General features: G+C 41.7%; 1 long non-coding RNA gene across 1 annotated transcript in view; it reads right to left on the bottom strand.

Annotated features, from left to right (window-relative positions):
• The window catches only part of LOC138406362 (uncharacterized), a 34,597-nt gene extending 10,238 nt beyond the window's left edge, over positions 1-24,359 (bottom strand). Inside the window, exons 1-2 of the long non-coding RNA XR_011239834.1 lie at positions 24,238-24,359; positions 12,370-12,490 (exon numbers count right to left, since the gene is read on the bottom strand). This is a non-coding gene — a long non-coding RNA (uncharacterized lncRNA). The remainder of the gene's footprint in view (positions 1-12,369; positions 12,491-24,237) is intronic.
• Positions 24,360-26,719: the final 2,360 nt, after the last annotated feature.

Below are 26,719 nucleotides of genomic sequence, written 5' to 3'. Positions count from 1 at the left end.
GAGTTGGGACTGGAGGTATCAAAACCGGACAATTCTGCCCTGGTCTGTTATGACGACCATCTCTCGCAGAGCCAGAGAGCAGAGGTTGCGAGGGTGCAGCGGCAGTTTACCGATGTGTTCTCCCCCTTGCCAGGACGCACTACGCTCATACACCACCACATAGAGACCCCCCGACGGTGCTTTCACGGCCCTATCGTTTGTCGGAGCATAAGCGGAAAATTGTGAAGACGGAGATTCAGGCCATACCGGAGATGGGGGTAATAGAAGAATCCCACAGTGACTGGTGTTGCCCTGTGGTGCTTGCGCGCAAGACCGATGGGTCAATATGGTTCTGTGTGGATTATCGTAGGGTGAATGCGGTGTCCAAATTTGATGCCTATCCAATGCCCCGGGTCGACGAACCCCGGCTAGGCACAGCTCACTTTTTCACGACACTGGATTTGACCAAGGGCTACTGGCAGATCCCCTTGTCTCCAGAGTCCAAGGAAAAAACGGCCTTCTCCACTCCACCGTATGAAGGATGCCAACTCGCGGATCACTCGCTGGTATCTGGCTTTGCAGCCATTCAACTTCCAGGTGATCCACAGGCCGGGTACCCGGATGGTCGTGGCTGACTTCCTCTCCCGCTCAGCGGAGGGGGGGGGGGGGGGGCTTGCGGCCGGCGGGATCCCGGCCTGAGTCGGGCGGTGGGGGTATGTGGCGGTGGGGTATGGTTAGGGTGCCAACTGCTGGACAACAGGGAGGAGTGGCTCAGCCGGTGATCCGACAGCTGTGCAGAATCAGGTGATCAGGCAGTCAATAAGAGCATGCGGTAACCTGGTTCTGCTCTCTCTTGTAGTAGGCTGGCGTCCCGAGACGAGAGGAGCGGCAGACGCGTGTGGACGTGTGTGGGTTGTGAGACCCTGACAAAATATATGTGTGTGGTTGCCGGAGAAGGCAACGGAAATAAAAACATTACAAACGCCATTCTCTCCTCCCGTCCTTCCCCGGAGTGGGCCGAGGAATCCCACAACAGATTATATACATTTTATTATATACAAATTTTATATGTGATTTGCGGCTGTGGCTGCAGGGGTAGAGAGGTGGACCTCTAACCAGTAGGTCGGTGGTTCTATCTGCATGCCATAGTGTCCTTGGGCAAGATACTGAACCCAGAATTACACACTCATAGAAAAAGTGCTGCCCATAGATGCGCTGTATGAATGGGTGAATGGGTGAATGGCAATAAATTGTACTGTAAAGCTCTTTGAGTGGTCATCAAGACTAGAAAAGCTCTATATAAATACAGACCAATTACCATTTCTGTCACAGCCCTCTTACTTAGGCTCCGGCCATAATGAACTGATTACAGGTAAGGCCGTTTTGTTCTTGTGAACGCATCTGAGCAGAGAATCTCCTGCTACGTTGTCTATATGTGGAAAACAAACTGGGGAATGTCTTTGCACATTCAAAGTGACAGTCTTGTGAAAACACCTACTTTTCACCATCGCTGTTGTTCTTTTGTAGTATTATAAGCAACCAAGTGCGGAGTAGACAATCTACTTCCTCTTCACACTGGCCTGGTGTACGTAACTGGTGTCATGATAAATATTTTCAAGGGCACATTAAATCTCAAAACATTTTTGTACCAGTCAGATACAGGCTACTTAACTGTTGTTAAATGTTTAAGATAAAAGTACTTGTTTGACCGATTATTCTATCAGCATTCGAAGTTCTGCGTCGAGGGAACGCGTTGCTCTGCAATTCACCGCCATGCCGCTAGGGGGTGTAGCGGTGTGTTTGTGTGGTTATAGCCGAATCCTCGCTTTTTCTTCCGTAAAGTAAACAACAGTAAACAATGGCGACCGAGGTGGAGCAGCTGTATTTGTTGTTGGAGCTCATCAAAAACGAAGAACAAATGCTTATATTGCAAATGTTGAAGCGCAAGCTACAAAGAAAACGTTTGCAGAGTTGGTTTTTACGACGAGGAAGAAAGACCGGAAAAGCAACTGCCGGAACTTACGTTCTGAGCGGACCAATCACAGCGCTTACGGTCCCCGTCGACGTCCGCGTAGTTAGGATTTTTGGGAGGCGCACGTCAGGCTACGGCGTAGGGGTCTGCGTCGACGGTGTAGCTACGGCGTAGGTACGGCGTCGACGTGACGCAGAAGCATAAACTAGGCTTTACTGGATCATTAAAGCTTCTGAGAACTTCAGGTGTAAAAAAAGCTTTAAACGACGAGAATTATTTTTCAGAAGCAAAAAATGTTCAAAACCACTCGTAAAGTCTTTAACAACGTGTTTAACAGCTTGTTATATTATGTATTGTTTGAAATCTTCATTTTAAAGTAAGCTGTCAAATAAATGCAATGCAGTATAACATACAATAATTCTCTCTGAAATGAACAAGAGTAGAATTTTGAAGTAGCGTTAAGTGCTTTTATGTTGTGAAATAAAAAAGAAATATTGAGATTTACAGTATTTGTATTTGTGAGTATTTTATGTGTAGTGTAAACTGTCCAGCCTGCAGAAGAGGAGTTATGTACATCTTGGGGTGCATATTCTTCTCTTAAGTTGAGAACAAAATATGCTTGTTTAGTGTATAAGTATGTTTATTACTACACTAACAAACAACTAAGGGCAAAATATTGAAATCTATATTTTCTCGGTCTATTGTTACAATTTGATGTAAAGAGGTGAGATCTTGAATCTGTCAATGAGCAGCGTGTCTCACACTGCTGAGCTGCGCTGATCACTCAGGCAGTGGACACTCTAAAATGTGTTAACATGGGTGCCAAAATTATTCATTTTTCTTCTAAGTTCATAATGATCACAATATTGACTGAAATAATCATGTTTTTTGCCATAATCGAGCAATCCACATCTGTGTCACAAGTGTGTGATCTACATCACCGACAACTGGGAATGATCTGGATTGCTCGATTATGGCAAAAAACATGATCATGATTATTTCAGTCAATATTGTGATCATTATGTGTGAGACACGCTGCTCATTGATAGATTCAAGATCTCACCTCTTTACTTCAAATTGTAACAATAGACAGAGAAAATGTAGATTTCAATATTTTGGCCATAGTTGTTTGTTAGTGTAGTAATAAACATACTTATACACTAAACAAGCATATTTTGTTCTCCACTTAAGAGAAGAATATGCAGCCCAAGATGTGCATAACTCCTCTTCTGCAGGCTGGACAGTTTACACTACACATAAAATACTCACAAATACAAATACTGTAAATCTCAATATTTCTTTTTTATTTCAACAACATAAAAGCACTTAACGCTACTTCAAAATTCTACTCTTGTTCATTTCAGAGAGAATTATTGTATGTTATACTGCATTGCATTTATTTGACAGCTTACTTTAAAATGAAGATTTCAAACAATACATAATATAACAAGCTGTTAAACACGTTGTTAAAGACTTTACGAGTGGTTTTGAACATTTTTTGCTTCTGAAAAATAATTCTCGTCATTTAAAGCCTTTTTTACACCTGAAGTTCTCAGAAGCTTTAATGATCCAGTAACTCACCACAAATCAAAGAGAAACAAGCTCCCACAATATATCTAACATTTCTGTTTATAAAACAGTTTATAATGTATTTTACTGTAGCTTCACTTGCTGCTTACTCAGCTACTTCAGTATAAATGGTCTAATGACATAATGTAGATGAATAAAATGATAGAATAATCGGTCAAACAAGTACTTTTATCTTAAACATTTAACAACAGTTAAGTAGCCTGTATCTGACTGGTACAAAAACGTTTTGAGATTTAATGTGCCCTTGAAAATATTTATCATGACACCAGTTACGTACACCAGGCCAGTGTGAAGAGGAAGTAGATTGTCTACTCCGCACTTGGTTGCTTATAATACTACGAACGAACAACGGCAATGGTGAAAAGTAGGAGGTGTTTTCACAAGACTGTCACTTTGAATGTGCAAAGACATTCCCCAGTTTGTTTTCCACATATAAACAACGTAGCAGGAGATTCTCTGCTCAGACGCGTTCACAAGAACAAAACGGCCTTACCTGTAATCAGTTCATTATGGCAGGAGCCTAAGTAAGAGGGCTGTGACAGAAATGGTAAATGGTCTGTATTTATATAGAGCTTTTCTAGTCTTGATGACCACTCAAAGAGCTTTACAGTACAATTTATTGCCATTCACCCATTCACACATTCATACAGTGCATCTATGGGCAGCACTTTTTCTATGAGTGTGTAATTCTGGGTTCAATATCTTGCTCAAGGACAGTATGGCATGCAGATAGAACCACCAACCTACTGGTTAGAGGTCAGAATCAGAATCAGAATTCTTTTATTTGCCAGGTATGTTTGCACATACAGGAAATTGCCTTGGTGTAATTGGTGCACTACTTATGTACATAAAACAACAATGTAGAAAAACAACAATATATAAGAATTTGAATAAAATAAAATAGAATAAAATAAAATAAAATAAAATAAAATAAAATAAAGTAAAGTATATACATATATACAGTAACAGAGTAGTAATAAATTATAAATTATGTGCAGGGGGTGGGGTGTGGTGGGGTAGACTCAGTGAGGTGCAGAGTCAGTGTGATGCAGGGGGCTTGTTTGTGAGCCCCACTGCCACGGGGAAAAAACTGTTCAGATGGCGAGAGGTTTTAGTCCTGATGGCCCGAAACCTTTTTCCGGAGGGAAGTCTCTGGAACAGGTGGTGACCGGGATGTGAGGGATCAGCAATGATCTTGCCTGCTCTCCTACTGGTCCTGGAGTGGAACAGGTCTAGGAGGGCCGGCAGGTCACAGCCGATGACCTTCTCAGCTGACCTTATGATCCGCTGCAGTCTGCCCTTGTCCTTGGCAGTGGAGGCAGCGAACCAGACGGTGATTGATGAGGTGAGGATGGACTCAATGATGGCTGTGTAGAATTCAACCATCACTTTCTGCGGCATGTTGAATTTCCTCAGTTGCCGCAGGAAGAACATCCTCTGCTGGGCCTTCTTGGTGATGGAGGTGATGTTCTCCGCCCACCTCAAGTCCTGTGCAATGATGGTCCCCAGGAATCTGAAGGACTCCACTGTTTTAACTGGGGAGTTGCACAGGCTGAGGGGGGCAGTTTGGGCTGGGCTCCTCCTGAAGTCTGCCACCATCTCTACAGTTTTTAGAGCGTTCAGCTCCAGGTGGTTCTGGCTGCACCAGGAAGCCAGGCTGTTAACTTCCTCTCTGTAGGCGGCTTCGTCCCCATTGGTGATTAATTCGATGAGGGTCGTGTCGTCTGCAAACTTCAGGAGTTTGACAGAGGGATGGCTGGAGGTGCAGTTGTTGGTGTAGAGGGAGAACAGTAGAGGGGAGAGCACACAACCTTGTGGGGCTCCAGTGCTGATGGTCCGTGACTCAGAGACAAGCCTGCCCAGCCTCACGCGCTCTTCCTGTCAGTCAGGAAGTTAGAGATCCACCTACAGGTGGGCTCAGGCACGCTCAGCTGTGCCAGCTTGTCACGGAGAAGAGCTGGGGTGATGGTGTTGAATGCGGAGCTGAAGTCCACAAACAGGATCCTGGCGTAGGTGCTGGGGGAGTCGAGGTGCTGGAGGATGAAGTGGAGTCCCATGTTGACTGCGTCGTCTACGGACCTGTTGGCTCTGTAGGCAAACTGCAGTGGGTCGAGGAGGTGGTTGGTTATTGTCTTGAGGTGGGTCAGCACGAGGCGCTCAAAGGTCTTCATTACTACAGAGGTCAGGGCGACAGGTCTGTAGTCATTAAGGCCTGTGATCCTCTGCTTCTTGGGAACGGGGATGATGGTGGATGTTTTGAGACAGGCGGGTACAACACATTCAGCCAGTGAGGTGTTAAAGATGTTCGTGAACACTGGAGAAAGCTGGTCTGCACAGTGCCTCAGTGTGGAGGGGGAGACAGCGTCGGGTCCAGGTGCCTTGCGGGGGTTCAACTTCTTCAGAAGCTTGTTTACATCTCTCTCCTGAATAGAGAGAGGTGTGATGGGGGGGAGGGGGGTTGAGTCTTTGTCCAGGCTGGGGTGAAGAGGTGTAATAGCTGTGTGGGGGGGCTGGGAGTCTGGGTTAGAACTGGTCCATTGTCTTTCAAATCTACAGTAAAAGTCATTCAGTTCGTTTGCAAGTTTCAGGTCTTCCACAGAGTGGGGGGATTTGGTTTTGCAGCCGGTGATCACTCGCAGCCCCTTCCAGACTGACGAGGAGTCGTTGGCTGCAAACTGTTGTTCCAGCTTCTTTGAGTACTGTCGTTTGGCCTCCTTAATCTCCTTGCCAAACGAGTATTTTGCCAGTCTGAAACTATCCATGTCCCCACTCTTGAAGGCCGCCTCCTTCTCCAAACGAAGCTGTTTGAGTTTTGCAGTGAACCAGGGCTTGTCGTTGTTATAGCTCACCCTGGTGCGTGTTGGGATACATCTGTCTTCACAGAAGCTGATGTATGACGTCACTGCATCTGTGTATTCATCAAGGCTGTTGGAAGCAGTTCTAAAAATGTCCCATTCAGTGTTATCCAGGCAGTCACGCAGCTCCTCCACAGCTTCTCTGTTGCTCCAATTCTTGGATCTCAGCACAGCAGGTTTAGAAAGTTTGAGTTTCTGCCTGTTAGCTGGGATCAGGTGAATAAGAGCGTGGTCGGACAGGCCCAGAGCAGCGCGGGTAACTGCATGATACGCCTTGGTGATGGTGCTGTAGCAGTGATCAAGAGTGTTCTCCCCCCTGGTCGGGCATTTGATCAACTGTTTATATTTCAGGAGTTCCTGAGATAAGTTCCCCTTATTAAAGTCCCCGAGGACAATAACAGGGGAATAAGTGTTCTCTCTCCTCCTCTCCACCCCCAGTACCTGCTCGGCGAGTTGTCGTTGTGCCTCGCGCACGTCAGCTTGCGGGGGGATGTACACGCCGGCCAGGGTGAAAGAGGTGAACTCACGGGGAGAGTAGAACGGTCGGCAGGTAATGAAAAAAGTTTCCAGGTCCGGAGAACAGGACTGTAAAATGACTTTCACGTCGCTGCACCAGCCCTGGTTTATATAAAAACAAATCCCTCCGCCTTTTGCCTTGTGTGAGAGGATCGGGTCGCGGTCCGCGCGTAACAGCTGGAAGCCGGTCAGCTGTGCGGCGGAGTCCGGTGTGGCTTCAGTCAACCACGATTCCGTGAAACACAAGACAGAAGTAAGGGAAAAGTCTCTATTTGTCCGGATGAGGAGGCGCAGTTCGTCCATCTTATTGCACAGCGAGCGGACATTGGAGAGGAGGATGCTCGGGAGAGGTGAGCGTAATCCCCGCTCCCTGAAGCGCACCAGGGCCCCAGCGCGCTTCCCTCGTCGTCTCCGCCGGAGTCTCACTGCGTGTCCGAGGACCACCGCACCTTTGATGAGTAAGTCCACTAAATCCACGGAAGAGGCGATAAAGTTGGGACATAAATTGGATGGTGTTGTGTCCCTGATGGAAAGAAGCTCGTCCATCGTGAAAGTAATCCGAGTAGGGTCGCAGTAAACAGAATTAAATACTAAAAACAAACACAAAAGTGCGCACCAACACACCGAGGCGACCGTTCGTGGCGCCATCTTGGTCCACCTCTCTACCCCTGCAGCCACAGCCGCAAATCACATATAAAATATGTATATAATAAAATGTATATAATCTATGTATTTGTGAAAAGAGGAACTTATTCATGTGACCTAAATGTAATCATCTGTACACAAGTCTTGTGTTTTTACTGGCAGCATGCTACAGGGCTAATGACCATCAATCATGCGTACAGATTTTCATTGATAGGAAACTGTCCATATAAAGTCATTTAATTTCTGTCATTGTCTTTGCAGCTATGGATACCCAGATCCTGATTACCTCAGCCGAGTTGAAGACGAACTGAAACTCAAGGGAATTGACTGAGTTTCTGTAGAGTTTATTATCTATCACATGAATGGACTAGCTCATGTAATCTGTTAAGTTACACTATTATCTCTGAAAAGTTATGTACAAACATCACCCATCTTAAAACCCACATATAAAGCAAAACATAAGACAACATAGAAGGTATAATTAATGTCATTTTAATGCCATTTGATGCTCCATAAATAATGACCATCTCACAGCTTCAGATTTCTATTTTCCTGTCCTGACAGCCAGTGTCAATATGTTTTAGGTTTTTTACCCATTCTTGTCAATGCAATATGTCAAGAACGTCTTGAGAGAATTTCTACAAATTTGGCACAAATCATTCACTTGGACTTAAATGTGACCTGATTAGATTTTGGTGGTCAACGGTCAATATCACTGTAGCCTCACAAGCAAATTATTTTGTGAACATGACACAGTATCTCCGGAACACCTTGAGGGAATCATTTCGCATTTAGTTGGACTCAAGAGTTAATTTATTTGATCCACTTTGATTCAAAGATGAATATGTTAGATTTTAGTGGTCAAAGGTCACAGTGACTGGAAAGAAAACATTTACATTTCTTTTATCAGTTCTTTATCATTCCTTAATGATTAATGATTAATGCTCCGCCTGAAGACAGATTTTGTATTACTGTTTTTTTTTTTTTTTAATGATTTGTATGTAATCTACTATACTGTTTAATACAATAAAAAATTGTTGAAAATTAATGGCTAAAACTATTGGTCTGTTTAAGGTAAAACTTTATATATGTGTTTATTTTACATGGTAACTTGTGCATCAAATTTTTTTCAGTATGTGAAGTACTGGTTAAATGATTTGTTCCTAAGGCCTAATGGTCAATTCCTTTTGAATTGACCAGGACTCAAACCCAGGTAAAATTGATTGGGTGAATGGCTGTGTTGCTGTGTGCAAGCAGTGCTGCCAGTAACCTTGGTGTTGGTTTCAGCTCATTTAGGTTGACAAATACACCCAGACAGAAATGAAACCACAGTACTTCAGGAGAGATGGTAATTATTGACTACCACGGTGGTGGAGGTTGGTTGCAATGATCTGCAGCATGCCTATCTTTATTGTGCCCATGCCTTTCCTCACTTCTCTCCGGCCTTTGACAGGGAGAGGATGACAAGTGATGGTAAATGGTTTGTATTCATATAGAGCTTTTCTAGTCTTGATGACCACTCAGAGCGCTTTAAGCCTAGTTTATGCTTCTGCGTCACGTCGACGCCGTACCTACGCCGTAGGTCGTTGAGCATTCGAAGTTCTGCGTCGAGGGAACGCGTTGCTCTGCAATTCACCGCCATGCCGCTAGGGGGTGTAGCGGTGTGTTTGTGTGGTTATAGCCGAATCCTCGCTTTTTCTTCCGTAAAGTAAACAACAGTTAAACAATGGCGACCGAGGTGGAGCAGCTGTATTAGTTGTTGGAGCTCATCAATATTGAAGAACAAATGCTTATATTGCAAATGTTGAAGCGCAAGCTACAAAGAAAACATTTGCGGAGCTGGTTTTTACGACGAGGAAGAAAGACCGGAAAAGCAACTGCCGGAACTTACGTTCTGAGCGGACCAATCACAGCGCTTACGGTCCGCGTCGACGTCCGCGTAGTTAGGATTTTTGGGAGGCGCACGTCAGGCTACGGCGTAGGGGTCTGCGTCGACGTGACGCAGAAGCATAAACTAGGCTTTACACTACAGTTTGCCATTCACCGATTCACACACATTCATACACTGCATCTATTAGCAGCACTTTTTTTCTATTCAAGGATACTTCAGCATGCAGATGAGGCAAATTGGGGATTGAACTGCTACCCTTCTGATAACCGCTCTACCCCTCCACCATAGCTTCCCATGATCAGGACAACTTACCGCCATTTACTTTAAATGTGACATTAAACATGTGACAGATCCTACGTTATTTTACATTTCTAATGGACATTTATATTCTGCATGTGGATGTGTTTGCTAACTTTCTGAATTTGGAATTTGTAAATGCACTTACATGAACAAATCAAGGCACATTTACATTTTTACTGAAAGTATGTTATTAAGTCAACAGTGAAATTTACCAAAGCAGCTGCTGGGACCTTCCAGAATGCATATACTTCATATAGTACAGATACAAAATTATATTATCACAATAAAATATACAATCAATATATATCTTTAATTATTTGTTCAGATTTGCTTTCATAAATTCTGTTCACATCCACATAAATTGGATAATGAGAAACATATCACCTCAAATGCCTGACTGAGTGTGAAATTATACCCAGTGCTTTATAGCGGAGCTGATCGGTATTGCAGTTCATATAGGAGTGATAGAAATAGAAGCAAAATTAGAGTTAACATTGGGGTTGCTTTCCACTGCTGGAGACAGACCTTTGTAAGTAAAGGGCCAAAGTTTGATGCTGAACTTGCATGTTTTTTAAGATAGTGATAGGTCGACAGCTGCTAATGCTAACATTGGCTATGTAACAAAAACATAAATATAAGACTTAATTTGTCCATTTTAAGTTTAATAAAGTTCCATTGAAACCCAAGATAACAATTAGCACACATCCAGTGCTCACAGACAGAAATCTATGTCCTTATAAAATCAATTAATTAGCTTAAACTGTACCTGAGTCTTCACCTGGAACAAAAGTTGTGTTCAAGGATCAATTTTAAAGTAAAAGTAAAATTAAAATAAGTTAATCATTGATTAGGCACTTCCAAGCCCTTGGTTTATTATTATTTAGGGTCGAAGAATAACTCAGAGGTCCCATTAATTTAGATAACATATATAATCATATTCAAACCACTACTTCAGGTGATTTTCAGGTGCATAACCTGTGAGTCACCACTTTTCCCACACTAGTTGGCTGCCTAATCACTCCTGGCCCTTTGCTACATACATCAGAAGGGGGTTATCTGTAATCAGCCTGATCTTTCACAAGATCCATGAGTTTAATTAGCGCAAAAAAATGTTGTTAATAATAATAATAGAGAACAGTTCAACATATCTGAAAATAAAATATACAATTATTTGAGACAATATGGAATTAAGAGCAAAGTATAGTGATAAAAGGCTGTGTGTAATGTTTCAGAGTTTAATATTTAGAAAGTAACTAAATGTCCTTTCAGTTTGTCTGATACAAATACATTGTGTATACATCAATCTCTTCTTCTGATTCTGTTTGATGAGTGCATTTGATGGCTCATCAGATTTTTGGTAAATTGAGTGGATTTATTTTGAGAATACTCGAAGTGCACAGTATGACACTGCACCCTACATTATCACTGACAGCGTTGGAAAAGTACTAGTTTGCAGCAACGTCACTCACATGAGACGATACTGTAACTCTGTGCATCAAACAATGTCAGGGCTAGGATATGATAAGCTTTGATACCATAAAGACTGGAACTGCAAGCCTAGCTACATAGTGAAAATATTTTTTTTTAACACTGTCTGATTTACACATTACATACTGTGAGCTGGCTGGTAAACGAGCAGCCTGGAGGATTTAGTTTGTGGTAGTAGTTAGGGCTCTAGACTCTATTAAACGAACAGGACTTTTGAGCACACAGGAAGTGTTTGAGAGTTTAGTTCAGTATGTGATAGATAGATAGGAAACCTCCAGCCTTAAAATAAAAAGTCATAACATTTTTGTTCTGTGATAACACACCCTGACAAGCTTGACCAAATCTGAGACAGTCAAAGCCATAGAAAGTCCACTTGGACCCTTGTTCCTGTCTGGCTACTACACAATCCTCAGCCACTGATGATTTGACAAAAGTCTGCAAGAATATCTACAGCTGATTTCTTTGCCAAAGTGTAATACCATTCTTGAAAGATGGTCACGGGCATCTCACATATCAGAAAGGTGACGGGTCTCTCCCGCTGCACATTTTGCATGTCTTCGCGGCTCGAGTCAGAATCTTCGTGACTGGCCGGGTTCAGATCTTTGCACCGACATGTTGAGTTTCTGGTTTTTCACCAAGATGGTCTTTGAGTCGTTCTCGGACACGCACTCGATTTAAAGGAATCGTACAAACTGAATTCACACGCCCCCGTCTCTCATTGGCTGTTTTACCCATTAATTTTTTTATTTTTCTGCATCATTTGACGTATTTGAGCCTCTGTCTGTAGAGAGGAGCCATACATACAGACCTGTTGTATACAAAAATTCTTTGAATGTTTTACATACTGAGTTCTCCTGCAACAAAGTGCCATCTCTTTGATCTCACCCCGTATCTGGTTTTTAGGCCCCCCTTTATGACCCCCCACTTCCTACCCTACACCCCCTGCCATCACATCATAGCATCTGTTCTGTTCCTCTGAGATTACAGCTGTTTTATTCTCTGCATGCTCATATGAACTGCAAGTTAGTTTTGGGTTGTATCAGAACAGACTCAGGATCTTAGCTTTAATTTAAAGGAAACATCAAGTTTAAATGTCTGAAGAGCTGCTGAGTGTTTCTGGGTTTGTTTCTTACCTTTTGTAGGATTTTTTCTTTCACAGAAGGATCATCCAGGTCCACAGAGACGTCCCTCGTCTTCACCTTCACCACCTGCCTGTTTCCTTTGACACACAGACACCATGGTTTTAAGAAATTCCTGAAATAGAAGAAAAAAAAACATTATTTGTAAGAGGTTCATGTCATATAAAATCCTATTAAATATTGCTACCCTAACAAACAGGACACACCTCTTTTTATTGGATTTGGGCATGTCTTCTGTATGAATATTACTTCTTAACATTTTTTAAATAGCTTTATGTCATGTCACCAACAAATGCCAAATAGTATTGCTACCATTAACAAACAGGTCATACATTTTTTTTACTTTTACTACTTTTTAGTTACGGATATTTTATTCTAATATAAACATTTGAAAAGATTCCACGCTTCCATGTCATGTGACTCACTGACTCCAACCAATGTTGCATTGTTAATAACATCAGATAAACAGGATCCAACTCTCTATTTATATATATTAAATCTGTCATATGACCCACTGAGCAATTTTCATTTGTATTATTATTACTATAAACTCTGTAATTCAGCTCGATATAAAGCACTGCAACAACAAGACAAACATTGTGCTTTTAATTTAAAGACAAATTGACAAACAGGAAATGATTCTATGAATGAATAAAGGAATCAAATTATATTTGTAGAGCCCATATTCACAAATCATAATGTCTCATAGGTGCAACATCCTCTGTTCTTAACTCTACCTAAAAACGACCAAAACACCCATTAACAGGTAGAACAAACCAGAAGAAACCTCAGATAGAGCCACATGTGAGAGATCCCTCTATCAGGATGGACAGAAGTGCAATAGATGCTGCATGTAGCAGAGCACATTAACAAAATTACAATATTTACAACAAGGATTAGAAGAAATGGTTTTTAGCTGAATGGAAGGTGTGTCAATGTAAGTTTGAAGTATCTATACGTAAAAAATAACATATAGGGACTTCTATTTAGAGGACTATATACATAAAGTGGCATCGGACACTACACTGCAAGTACTTTCTGCACAGGTAATGACGTCATTGCCACAGGATTATGACAAACAACAACAATAAGGTCGGCCAGTGGAAAATCCCATAATAAATGTTAAATATTTACTTTAAAGTTAGTGTTGATACTTTTGGGTAAATAGCACCTTGAATGACCAGTATTTATATAAGTAAATAAACATGTTTGCTGCAGTTTGAGCTGTGATGCTCTGCTATATATTCAGAGGACAGGTTGGGCTGTTCCTGCTGCCCTCTCTCTTATCACCTGTCTGCCACAAACACAATGCACCATATATATAGGTTATAAAGATTTCACTAAATGTTCACACAGCACTACAAAATAGCAAACTCACTACATGGTGGACTAAGTGGTGATTAGTGACTGATATATGATATCAGACAGTCCAATATAGTGAAATGTGTAAAAATTATTAAATGATCAAAATGATCTGTGATTTTGACCCAGGTACTGATCACTGCAGACGTTTATCCGAGGACATAGAAGAAGACATGTTGAACTCACTCAGTCCACAGACTCAAGGAACGCTGCCCTGCCCCCACTAATGCTATAGAGCGCCGGTCGCCTTCTTGTTTAAACTTCATCAATATTGAACATATCTCATGTCCAAATCACACAAATATGATACTGCACTTTCCCGGACCATTAACAAAACACATGCCATATGTGAGGACGATATGATGGACACTTAGCGAGACACATACTACGGTGGCTGAGAGAGCTCAACGCACAGCAAATGAAGAAAACAACTTCATCAAATAGATGAACATGTAAATAAATAAAGGGTTCCCCTGGAAACATTTGTGTTGCTGTTTTCACAATTTGCTGAGCAGTGAGCTCTCTGCTACAGTAACATACAGACAGACAAGCGTCTTTGGAATTAGCAGCTATGTTAAAAAGAGCAGTGTCCTCTGTCTCAAGGAGCCGTTTGGAATTTGTTTGGAGTCAGTGGTCACAACATAGAAGCTTTTCCAAAAACAAGGTTATTATATATTAACATTCATAGAAAATGGAGGAAACGCCAAAATCCATTCCGAACAGGTGCGTCCAGTTTTTCTATGGACAGTGGGTCCTGCATGGTTACATAATCAATGTCAAGTTCCAGAAGAGATTCCTGACTTCACCTACAGCAGCAGCTAACATAGAGAGGGACTTCTATGAAACGTTCACACAGCACTACAAAATAGCAAACTCACTACATGGTGGACTAAGTGGTGATTAGTGACTGATATATGATATCAGACAGTCCAATATAGTGAAATGTGTAAAAATTATTAAATGATCAAAATGATCTGTGATTTTGACCCAGGTACTGATCACTGCAGACGTTTATCCGAGGACATAGAAGAAGACATGTTGAACTCACTCAGTCCACAGACTCAAGGAACGCTGCCCTGCCCCCACTAATGCTATAGAGCGCCGGTCGCCTTCTTGTTTAAACTTCATCAATATTGAACATATCTCATGTCCAAATCACACAAATATGATACTGCACTTTCCCGGACCATTAACAAAACACATGCCATATGTGAGGACGATATGATGGACACTTAGCGAGACACATACTACGGTGGCTGAGAGAGCTCAACGCACAGCAAATGAAGAAAACAACTTCATCAAATAGATGAACATGTAAATAAATAAAGGGTTCCCCTGGAAACATTTGTGTTGCTGTTTTCGCAATTTGCTGAGCAGTGAGCTCTCTGCTACAGTAACATACAGACAGACAAGCGTCTTTGGAATTAGCAGCTATGTTAAAAAGAGCAGTGTCCTCTGTCTCAAGGAGCCGTTTGGAATTTGTTTGGAGTCAGTGGTCACAACATAGAAGCTTTTCCAAAAACAAGGTTATTATATATTAACATTCATAGAAAATGGAGGAAACGCCAAAATCCATTCCGAACAGGTGCGTCCAGTTTTTCTATGGACAGTGGGTCCTGCATGGTTACATAATCAATGTCAAGTTCCAGAAGAGATTCCTGACTTCACCTACAGCAGCAGCTAACATAGAGAGGGACTTCTATGAAACGTTCACACAGCACTACAAAATAGCAAACTCACTACATGGTGGACTAAGTGGTGATTAGTGACTGATATATGATATCAGACAGTCCAATATAGTGAAATGTGTAAAAATTATTAAATGATCAAAATGATCTGTGATTTTGACCCAGGTACTGATCACTGCAGACGTTTATCCGAGGACATAGAAGAAGACATGTTGAACTCACTCAGTCCACAGACTCAAGGAACGCTGCCCTGCCCCCACTAATGCTATAGAGCGCCGGTCGCCTTCTTGTTTAAACTTCATCAATATTGAACATATCTCATGTCCAAATCACACAAATATGATACTGCACTTTCCCGGACCATTAACAAAACACATGCCATATGTGAGGACGATATGATGGACACTTAGCGAGACACATACTACGGTGGCTGAGAGAGCTCAACGCACAGCAAATGAAGAAAACAACTTCATCAAATAGATGAACATCTAAATAAAGAAAGGGTTCCCCTGTAAACATTTGTGTTGCTGTTTTCACAATTTGCTGAGCAGTGAGCTCTCTGCTACAGTAACATACAGACAGACAAGCGTCTTTGGAATTAGCAGCTATGTTAAAAAGAGCAGTGTCCTCTGTCTCAAGGAGCCGTTTGGAATTTGTTTGGAGTCAGTGGTCACAACATAGAAGCTTTTCCAAAAACAAGGTTATTATATATTAACATTCATAGAAAATGGAGGAAACGCCAAAATCCATTCCGAACAGGTGCGTCCAGTTTTTCTATGGACAGTGGGTCCTGCATGGTTACATAATCAATGTCAAGTTCCAGAAGAGATTCCTGACTTCACCTACAGCAGCAGCTAACATAGAGAGGGACTTCTATGAAACGTTCACACAGCACTACAAAATAGCAAACTCACTACATGGTGGACTAAGTGGTGATTAGTGACTGATATATGATATCAGACAGTCCAATATAGTGAAATGTGTAAAAATTATTAAATGATCAAAATGATCTGTGATTTTGACCCAGGTACTGATCACTGCAGACGTTTATCCGAGGACATAGAAGAAGACATGTTGAACTCACTCAGTCCACAGACTCAAGGAACGCTGCCCTGCCCCCACTAATGCTATAGAGCGCCGGTCGCCTTCTTGTTTAAACTTCATCAATATTGAACATATCTCATGTCCAAATCACACAAATATGATACTGCACTTTCCCGGACCATTAACAAAACACATGCCATATGTGAGGACGATATGATGGACACTTAGCGAGACACATACTACGGTGGCTGAGAGAGCTCAACGCACAGCAAATGAAGAAAACAACTTCATCAAATAGATGAACATCTAAATAAAGAAAGGGTTCCCCTGTAAACATTTGTGTTGCTGTTTTCACAATTTGCTGAGCAGTGAGCTCTCTGCTACAGTAACATACAGACAGACAAGCGTCTGTGGAATTAGCAGCTATGTTAAAAAGAGCAGTGTCCTCTGTCTCAAGGAGCCGTTTGGAATTTGTTTGGAGTCAGTGGTCACAACACAGAAGCTTTTCCAAAAACAAGGTTATTATATATTAACATTCATAGAAAATGGAGGAAACGCCAAAATCCATTCCGAACAGGTGCGTCCAGTTTTTCTATGGACAGTGGGTCCTGCATGGTTACATAATCAATGTCAAGTTCCAGAAGAGATTCCTGACTTCACCTACAGCAGCAGCTAACATAGAGAGGGACTTCTATGAAACGTTCACACAGCACTACAAAATAGCAAACTCACTACATGGTGGACTAAGTGGTGATTAGTGACTGATATATGATATCAGACAGTCCAATATAGTGAAATGTGTAAAAATTATTAAATGATCAAAATGATCTGTGATTTTGACCCAGGTACTGATCACTGCAGACGTTTATCCGAGGACATAGAAGAAGACATGTTGAACTCACTCAGTCCACAGACTCAAGGAACGCTGCCCTGCCCCCACTAATGCTATAGAGCGCCGGTCGCCTTCTTGTTTAAACTTCATCAATATTGAACATATCTCATGTCCAAATCACACAAATATGATACTGCACTTTCCCGGACCATTAACAAAACACATGCCATATGTGAGGACGATATGATGGACACTTAGCGAGACACATACTACGGTGGCTGAGAGAGCTCAACGCACAGCAAATGAAGAAAACAACTTCATCAAATAGATGAACATCTAAATAAAGAAAGGGTTCCCCTGTAAACATTTGTGTTGCTGTTTTCACAATTTGCTGAGCAGTGAGCTCTCTGCTACAGTAACATACAGACAGACAAGCGTCTGTGGAATTAGCAGCTATGTTAAAAAGAGGAGTGTCCTCTGTCTCAAGGAGCCGTTTGGAATTTGTTTGGAGTCAGTGGTCACAACACAGAAGCTTTTCCAAAAACAAGGTTATTATATATTAACATTCATAGAAAATGGAGGAAACGCCAAAATCCATTCCGAACAGGTGCGTCCAGTTTTTCTATGGACAGTGGGTCCTGCATGGTTACATAATCAATGTCAAGTTCCAGAAGAGATTCCTGACTTCACCTACAGCAGCAGCTAACATAGAGAGGGACTTCTATGAAACGTTCACACAGCACTACAAAATAGCAAACTCACTACATGGTGGACTAAGTGGTGATTAGTGACTGATATATGATATCAGACAGTCCAATATAGTGAAATGTGTAAAAATTATTAAATGATCAAAATGATCTGTGATTTTGACCCAGGTACTGATCACTGCAGACGTTTATCCGAGGACATAGAAGAAGACATGTTGAACTCACTCAGTCCACAGACTCAAGGAACGCTGCCCTGCCCCCACTAATGCTATAGAGCGCCGGTCGCCTTCTTGTTTAAACTTCATCAATATTGAACATATCTCATGTCCAAATCACACAAATATGATACTGCACTTTCCCGGACCATTAACAAAACACATGCCATATGTGAGGACGATATGATGGACACTTAGCGAGACACATACTACGGTGGCTGAGAGAGCTCAACGCACAGCAAATGAAGAAAACAACTTCATCAAATAGATGAACATGTAAATAAATAAAGGGTTCCCCTGGAAACATTTGTGTTGCTGTTTTCACAATTTGCTGAGCAGTGAGCTCTCTGCTACAGTAACATACAGACAGACAAGCGTCTTTGGAATTAGCAGCTATGTTAAAAAGAGCAGTGTCCTCTGTCTCAAGGAGCCGTTTGGAATTTGTTTGGAGTCAGTGGTCACAACATAGAAGCTTTTCCAAAAACAAGGTTATTATATATTAACATTCATAGAAAATGGAGGAAACGCCAAAATCCATTCCGAACAGGTGCGTCCAGTTTTTCTATGGACAGTGGGTCCTGCATGGTTACATAATCAATGTCAAGTTCCAGAAGAGATTCCTGACTTCACCTACAGCAGCAGCTAACATAGAGAGGGACTTCTATGAAACGTTCACACAGCACTACAAAATAGCAAACTCACTACATGGTGGACTAAGTGGTGATTAGTGACTGATATATGATATCAGACAGTCCAATATAGTGAAATGTGTAAAAATTATTAAATGATCAAAATGATCTGTGATTTTGACCCAGGTACTGATCACTGCAGACGTTTATCCGAGGACATAGAAGAAGACATGTTGAACTCACTCAGTCCACAGACTCAAGGAACGCTGCCCTGCCCCCACTAATGCTATAGAGCGCCGGTCGCCTTCTTGTTTAAACTTCATCAATATTGAACATATCTCATGTCCAAATCACACAAATATGATACTGCACTTTCCCGGACCATTAACAAAACACATGCCATATGTGAGGACGATATGATGGACACTTAGCGAGACACATACTACGGTGGCTGAGAGAGCTCAACGCACAGCAAATGAAGAAAACAACTTCATCAAATAGATGAACATGTAAATAAATAAAGGGTTCCCCTGGAAACATTTGTGTTGCTGTTTTCGCAATTTGCTGAGCAGTGAGCTCTCTGCTACAGTAACATACAGACAGACAAGCGTCTTTGGAATTAGCAGCTATGTTAAAAAGAGCAGTGTCCTCTGTCTCAAGGAGCCGTTTGGAATTTGTTTGGAGTCAGTGGTCACAACATAGAAGCTTTTCCAAAAACAAGGTTATTATATATTAACATTCATAGAAAATGGAGGAAACGCCAAAATCCATTCCGAACAGGTGCGTCCAGTTTTTCTATGGACAGTGGGTCCTGCATGGTTACATAATCAATGTCAAGTTCCAGAAGAGATTCCTGACTTCACCTACAGCAGCAGCTAACATAGAGAGGGACTTCTATGAAACGTTCACACAGCACTACAAAATAGCAAACTCACTACATGGTGGACTAAGTGGTGATTAGTGACTGATATATGATATCAGACAGTCCAATATAGTGAAATGTGTAAAAATTATTAAATGATCAAAATGATCTGTGATTTTGACCCAGGTACTGATCACTGCAGACGTTTATCCGAGGACATAGAAGAAGACATGTTGAACTCACTCAGTCCACAGACTCAAGGAACGCTGCCCTGCCCCCACTAATGCTATAGAGCGCCGGTCGCCTTCTTGTTTAAACTTCATCAATATTGAACATATCTCATGTCCAAATCACACAAATATGATACTGCACTTTCCCGGACCATTAACAAAACACATGCCATATGTGAGGACGATATGATGGACACTTAGCGAGACACATACTACGGTGGCTGAGAGAGCTCAACGCACAGCAAATGAAGAAAACAACTTCATCAAATAGATGAACATCTAAATAAAGAAAGGGTTCCCCTGTAAACATTTGTGTTGCTGTTTTCACAATTTGCTGAGCAGTGAGCTCTCTGCTACAGTAACATACAGACAGACAAGCGTCTGTGGAATTAGCAGCTATGTTAAAAAGAGGAGTGTCCTCTGTCTCAAGGAGCCGTTTGGAATTTGTTTGGAGTCAGTGGTCACAACACAGAAGCTTTTCCAAAAACAAGGTTATTATATATTAACATTCATAGAAAATGGAGGAAACGCCAAAATCCATTCCGAACAGGTGCGTCCAGTTTTTCTATGGACAGTGGGTCCTGCATGGTTACATAATCAATGTCAAGTTCCAGAAGAGATTCCTGACTTCACCTACAGCAGCAGCTAACATAGAGAGGGACTTCTATGAAACGTTCACACAGCACTACAAAATAGCAAACTCACTACATGGTGGACTAAGTGGTGATTAGTGACTGATATATGATATCAGACAGTCCAATATAGTGAAATGTGTAAAAATTATTAAATGATCAAAATGATCTGTGATTTTGACCCAGGTACTGATCACTGCAGACGTTTATCCGAGGACATAGAAGAAGACATGTTGAACTCACTCAGTCCACAGACTCAAGGAACGCTGCCCTGCCCCCACTAATGCTATAGAGCGCCGGTCGCCTTCTTGTTTAAACTTCATCAATATTGAACATATCTCATGTCCAAATCACACAAATATGATACTGCACTTTCCCGGACCATTAACAAAACACATGCCATATGTGAGGACGATATGATGGACACTTAGCGAGACACATACTACGGTGGCTGAGAGAGCTCAACGCACAGCAAATGAAGAAAACAACTTCATCAAATAGATGAACATCTAAATAAAGAAAGGGTTCCCCTGTAAACATTTGTGTTGCTGTTTTCACAATTTGCTGAGCAGTGAGCTCTCTGCTACAGTAACATACAGACAGACAAGCGTCTGTGGAATTAGCAGCTATGTTAAAAAGAGCAGTGTCCTCTGTCTCAAGGAGCCGTTTGGAATTTGTTTGGAGTCAGTGGTCACAACATAGAAGCTTTTCCAAAAACAAGGTTATTATATATTAACATTCATAGAAAATGGAGGAAACGCCAAAATCCATTCCGAACAGGTGCGTCCAGTTTTTCTATGGACAGTGGGTCCTGCATGGTTACATAATCAATGTCAAGTTCCAGAAGAGATTCCTGACTTCACCTACAGCAGCAGCTAACATAGAGAGGGACTTCTATGAAACGTTCACACAGCACTACAAAATAGCAAACTCACTACATGGTGGACTAAGTGGTGATTAGTGACTGATATATGATATCAGACAGTCCAATATAGTGAAATGTGTAAAAATTATTAAATGATCAAAATGATCTGTGATTTTGACCCAGGTACTGATCACTGCAGACGTTTATCCGAGGACATAGAAGAAGACATGTTGAACTCACTCAGTCCACAGACTCAAGGAACGCTGCCCTGCCCCCACTAATGCTATAGAGCGCCGGTCGCCTTCTTGTTTAAACTTCATCAATATTGAACATATCTCATGTCCAAATCACACAAATATGATACTGCACTTTCCCGGACCATTAACAAAACACATGCCATATGTGAGGACGATATGATGGACACTTAGCGAGACACATACTACGGTGGCTGAGAGAGCTCAACGCACAGCAAATGAAGAAAACAACTTCATCAAATAGATGAACATCTAAATAAAGAAAGGGTTCCCCTGTAAACATTTGTGTTGCTGTTTTCACAATTTGCTGAGCAGTGAGCTCTCTGCTACAGTAACATACAGACAGACAAGCGTCTGTGGAATTAGCAGCTATGTTAAAAAGAGCAGTGTCCTCTGTCTCAAGGAGCCGTTTGGAATTTGTTTGGAGTCAGTGGTCACAACATAGAAGCTTTTCCAAAAACAAGGTTATTATATATTAACATTCATAGAAAATGGAGGAAACGCCAAAATCCATTCCGAACAGGTGCGTCCAGTTTTTCTATGGACAGTGGGTCCTGCATGGTTACATAATCAATGTCAAGTTCCAGAAGAGATTCCTGACTTCACCTACAGCAGCAGCTAACATAGAGAGGGACTTCTATGAAACGTTCACACAGCACTACAAAATAGCAAACTCACTACATGGTGGACTAAGTGGTGATTAGTGACTGATATATGATATCAGACAGTCCAATATAGTGAAATGTGTAAAAATTATTAAATGATCAAAATGATCTGTGATTTTGACCCAGGTACTGATCACTGCAGACGTTTATCCGAGGACATAGAAGAAGACATGTTGAACTCACTCAGTCCACAGACTCAAGGAACGCTGCCCTGCCCCCACTAATGCTATAGAGCGCCGGTCGCCTTCTTGTTTAAACTTCATCAATATTGAACATATCTCATGTCCAAATCACACAAATATGATACTGCACTTTCCCGGACCATTAACAAAACACATGCCATATGTGAGGACGATATGATGGACACTTAGCGAGACACATACTACGGTGGCTGAGAGAGCTCAACGCACAGCAAATGAAGAAAACAACTTCATCAAATAGATGAACATCTAAATAAAGAAAGGGTTCCCCTGTAAACATTTGTGTTGCTGTTTTCACAATTTGCTGAGCAGTGAGCTCTCTGCTACAGTAACATACAGACAGACAAGCGTCTGTGGAATTAGCAGCTATGTTAAAAAGAGCAGTGTCCTCTGTCTCAAGGAGCCGTTTGGAATTTGTTTGGAGTCAGTGGTCACAACATAGAAGCTTTTCCAAAAACAAGGTTATTATATATTAACATTCATAGAAAATGGAGGAAACGCCAAAATCCATTCCGAACAGGTGCGTCCAGTTTTTCTATGGACAGTGGGTCCTGCATGGTTACATAATCAATGTCAAGTTCCAGAAGAGATTCCTGACTTCACCTACAGCAGCAGCTAACATAGAGAGGGACTTCTATGAAACGTTCACACAGCACTACAAAATAGCAAACTCACTACATGGTGGACTAAGTGGTGATTAGTGACTGATATATGATATCAGACAGTCCAATATAGTGAAATGTGTAAAAATTATTAAATGATCAAAATGATCTGTGATTTTGACCCAGGTACTGATCACTGCAGACGTTTATCCGAGGACATAGAAGAAGACATGTTGAACTCACTCAGTCCACAGACTCAAGGAACGCTGCCCTGCCCCCACTAATGCTATAGAGCGCCGGTCGCCTTCTTGTTTAAACTTCATCAATATTGAACATATCTCATGTCCAAATCACACAAATATGATACTGCACTTTCCCGGACCATTAACAAAACACATGCCATATGTGAGGACGATATGATGGACACTTAGCGAGACACATACTACGGTGGCTGAGAGAGCTCAACGCACAGCAAATGAAGAAAACAACTTCATCAAATAGATGAACATCTAAATAAAGAAAGGGTTCCCCTGTAAACATTTGTGTTGCTGTTTTCACAATTTGCTGAGCAGTGAGCTCTCTGCTACAGTAACATACAGACAGACAAGCGTCTTTGGAATTAGCAGCTATGTTAAAAAGAGCAGTGTCCTCTGTCTCAAGGAGCCGTTTGGAGTTTGTTTGGAGTCAGTGGTCACAACACAGAAGCTTTTCTAAAGTATAAGTTTGATTTGTTTTTATCACATTCCTGTAAACTTGAGGACGCACCAAAATCCATTGCGAACAACAGGTGCGCCTGTTGCTCTATGGACACTGGGTCACTAACATGGCAGCTATTAAAAACAACGCAGTCATCTTCTCCTCAAACTGGAGTTTATTGATGTCTCCTAACTATAATAATGACCAGTCATCCATGTCTAAGGAAAAACACTAAAGCTAACAACACAAACACCGGCAGGCTAAGCGAAGCAGCTAGCTAGGCTAGCCCCACTAGAGCCACTTGCAAGCTGACCGAGGCTAACACACGTCACAATGGCGGTTGTTTACGCACATAAACTCCGCCAGAACACTTATTTACCTGAGTGTAGCTCTGTCGTGAGCTGTAGCTCCGTCACTTCACTCTCTCACGGAGTATTTCCCGTATTTTTTCGATAAATCCGCTTCACGTGCTCGTGACCATTTGTTTGTCGCACTCGCTTTCTCATCTGAGGCAGTGGGCGGGGCCAAGTTTAAATACCTGGTTCCCACCGCGCGTGGTGCGCGTACAGGAAGTGCGAGTGTTGAGCCGGAAGTGATCGTCCTCTAAAATATGATTGAGCTTTTAAGTAGTACTCCGGTTTATACACACTTTATGTAGTACATGCAGTACCTGCGACTTTTATCTGATTCGAACAATTGTACTCTCACTGACTCTTATGTTATACTAGTAGTTTACAGACTGAGTTTTAAAAACAGACCAAATGTTTATTCACAAGTGCTCTTAACTATTTGTCATACTATCATAGTTTTTAATTACATTTTTATTGTATTATTCTGCACATTTCTTTTTACATTATTTGTTTTATTTTTTTTTATTTATCTCTCTTTACCTCTGTTATTATAGTCTATAAAATATTTCAGCTGTGCTACATTTTAGCAGTATTTTGTGTCTGTGCTGTTTTCAATGGCCCTATACAGCACCTTGAATCTACCTCTGAAATGTATTATATATATATATATATATTAGCACATTACATACACAGAGGTATATTCAATTTATATATATATATTATGGCATGCCGTTCAGGAAATTAAATATGAATTTGAATATATGGAATGAAACTTTGAATATATGGAATGAACCTTGAATATTTTGAATGAAACTTTGAATATATTGAATGAAGTCTGAATATATGGAATGAAACCTTGAATATATTGAATGAAACCTTGAATATATTGAATGAAACTTTGAATATATTGAATGAAGTCTGAATATATGGAATGAAACCTTGAATATATTGAATGAAACTTTGAATATATTGAATGAAATCTTGAATATATGGATTGATCCTTGACTGACGTCAGACTTCACCGCAGTGTCTGCGACCATCTTGTGCAACGTGTGGATGCTATAGCTAAAAGTGAGTGACAATGAGTTGGTCCTCTCACAATCTCGTTGCAGCAATATTAAACTATGAGGACATCAGTAACACACTGGCGAATGCGTGTACGGCCCAAAATCCCCCCGATACTCCTGCCCAATGCCGTTCAACTGACAAGGAAGGTCGCTCCCTTTTTAATCGTGGCAGACCTACTACAACAGGCAGCTGTTTATCAGGCCAACCTCGGCATGTCTTCAACCTCACAGGAGTGCCCCACAACACCCCGTGTACAATCTCCACCCGTACACAAGGAGGGGTCCAAGACACTGTATGGTTAGCTTGATATAGTTTTCAGGTGATTTAATGAAGGTGAAACACAGTGAATGGCCGTGCGTAATGGCACTGCGCTCTGACGCGGCACTTCTCCGACACTGGCGAAGCTGCTGCGGCTAGAGGGACACACAGACAAATGCATAATGAGATAATGCCGACACGTTGAATATATGGAATGAAACTTGGAATATATACATTTGTCTGTGTGTCCGCAGACCGCGGTGTGAGTAACGTGCCCAAAGCTGTGTCGCGGATCATCAAATACGTTCAATACTAAACGAAATATTCAGCCTGCATTGGTCTATGAATGCGGGTGACTCTTATTGTATCTAAACAAATTATGAAGAGCTTCTCTCTCAGTTCACGAAATCCCTGTAACCGCAGCAGCTTCGCCAATGCCGGAGAAGTGCCGCGTCAGAGCGCAGTGCCATTACGCACGGCCATTCTCTGTGTTTCACCTTCATTAAATCACCTGAAAACTATATCAAGCTAACCATACAATGTCTTGGACCCTTCCTTGTGTACGGGTGGAGATTGTAAACGGGGTGTTGTCGGGCACTCCTGTGAGGTTGAAGACATGCCGAGGTTGTTGTTGCCTGTTGTAGTAGGTCTGCCACGATTAAAAACGGAGCGACCTTCCTTGTCAGAAGAACAGTATTGGGCAGGAGTATCGGGGGGATTTTGGGCCGTACACGCATTCGCCAGTGTGTTACTGATGTCCTCATAGTTTAATATTGCTGCAACGAGATTATGAGAGGACTAACTCATTGTCACTCACTTTTAGCTATAGCATCCACACGTTACACAAGATGGCCGCAGACACTGCGGTGAAGTCTGACGTCAGTCAAGTTTCAGTCCATATATTCAAGGTTCATTCTATATATTCAAAGTTTCATTCAATATATTCAACGGTTCATTCCATATACTCAGACTTCATTCAATATATTCAGACTTCATTCCATATATTCAAAAGTTTTGGGGTCAGCAGTAGCTCAGTCCATAAGGATTTGGCTTGGGAACCGGAGGGTGGCCGGTTCAAGTCCAGCATGGACCATAAGCATGGAAGGTGGACTGGTAGCTGGAGAAGTGCCAGTTCACCTCCTGGGCACTGCTGAGGTGCCCTTGAGCAAGGCACCCCCGCTTTTC

Source organism: Paralichthys olivaceus, chromosome 22 (assembly GCF_024713975.1).
Source record: "Paralichthys olivaceus isolate ysfri-2021 chromosome 22, ASM2471397v2, whole genome shotgun sequence".
Classification (NCBI taxonomy): Eukaryota; Metazoa; Chordata; class Actinopteri; order Pleuronectiformes; family Paralichthyidae; genus Paralichthys; species Paralichthys olivaceus.
The sequence above is the reverse complement of the archived record's forward strand: the minus strand, read 5'-3'. Positions and strand labels throughout refer to the sequence as shown.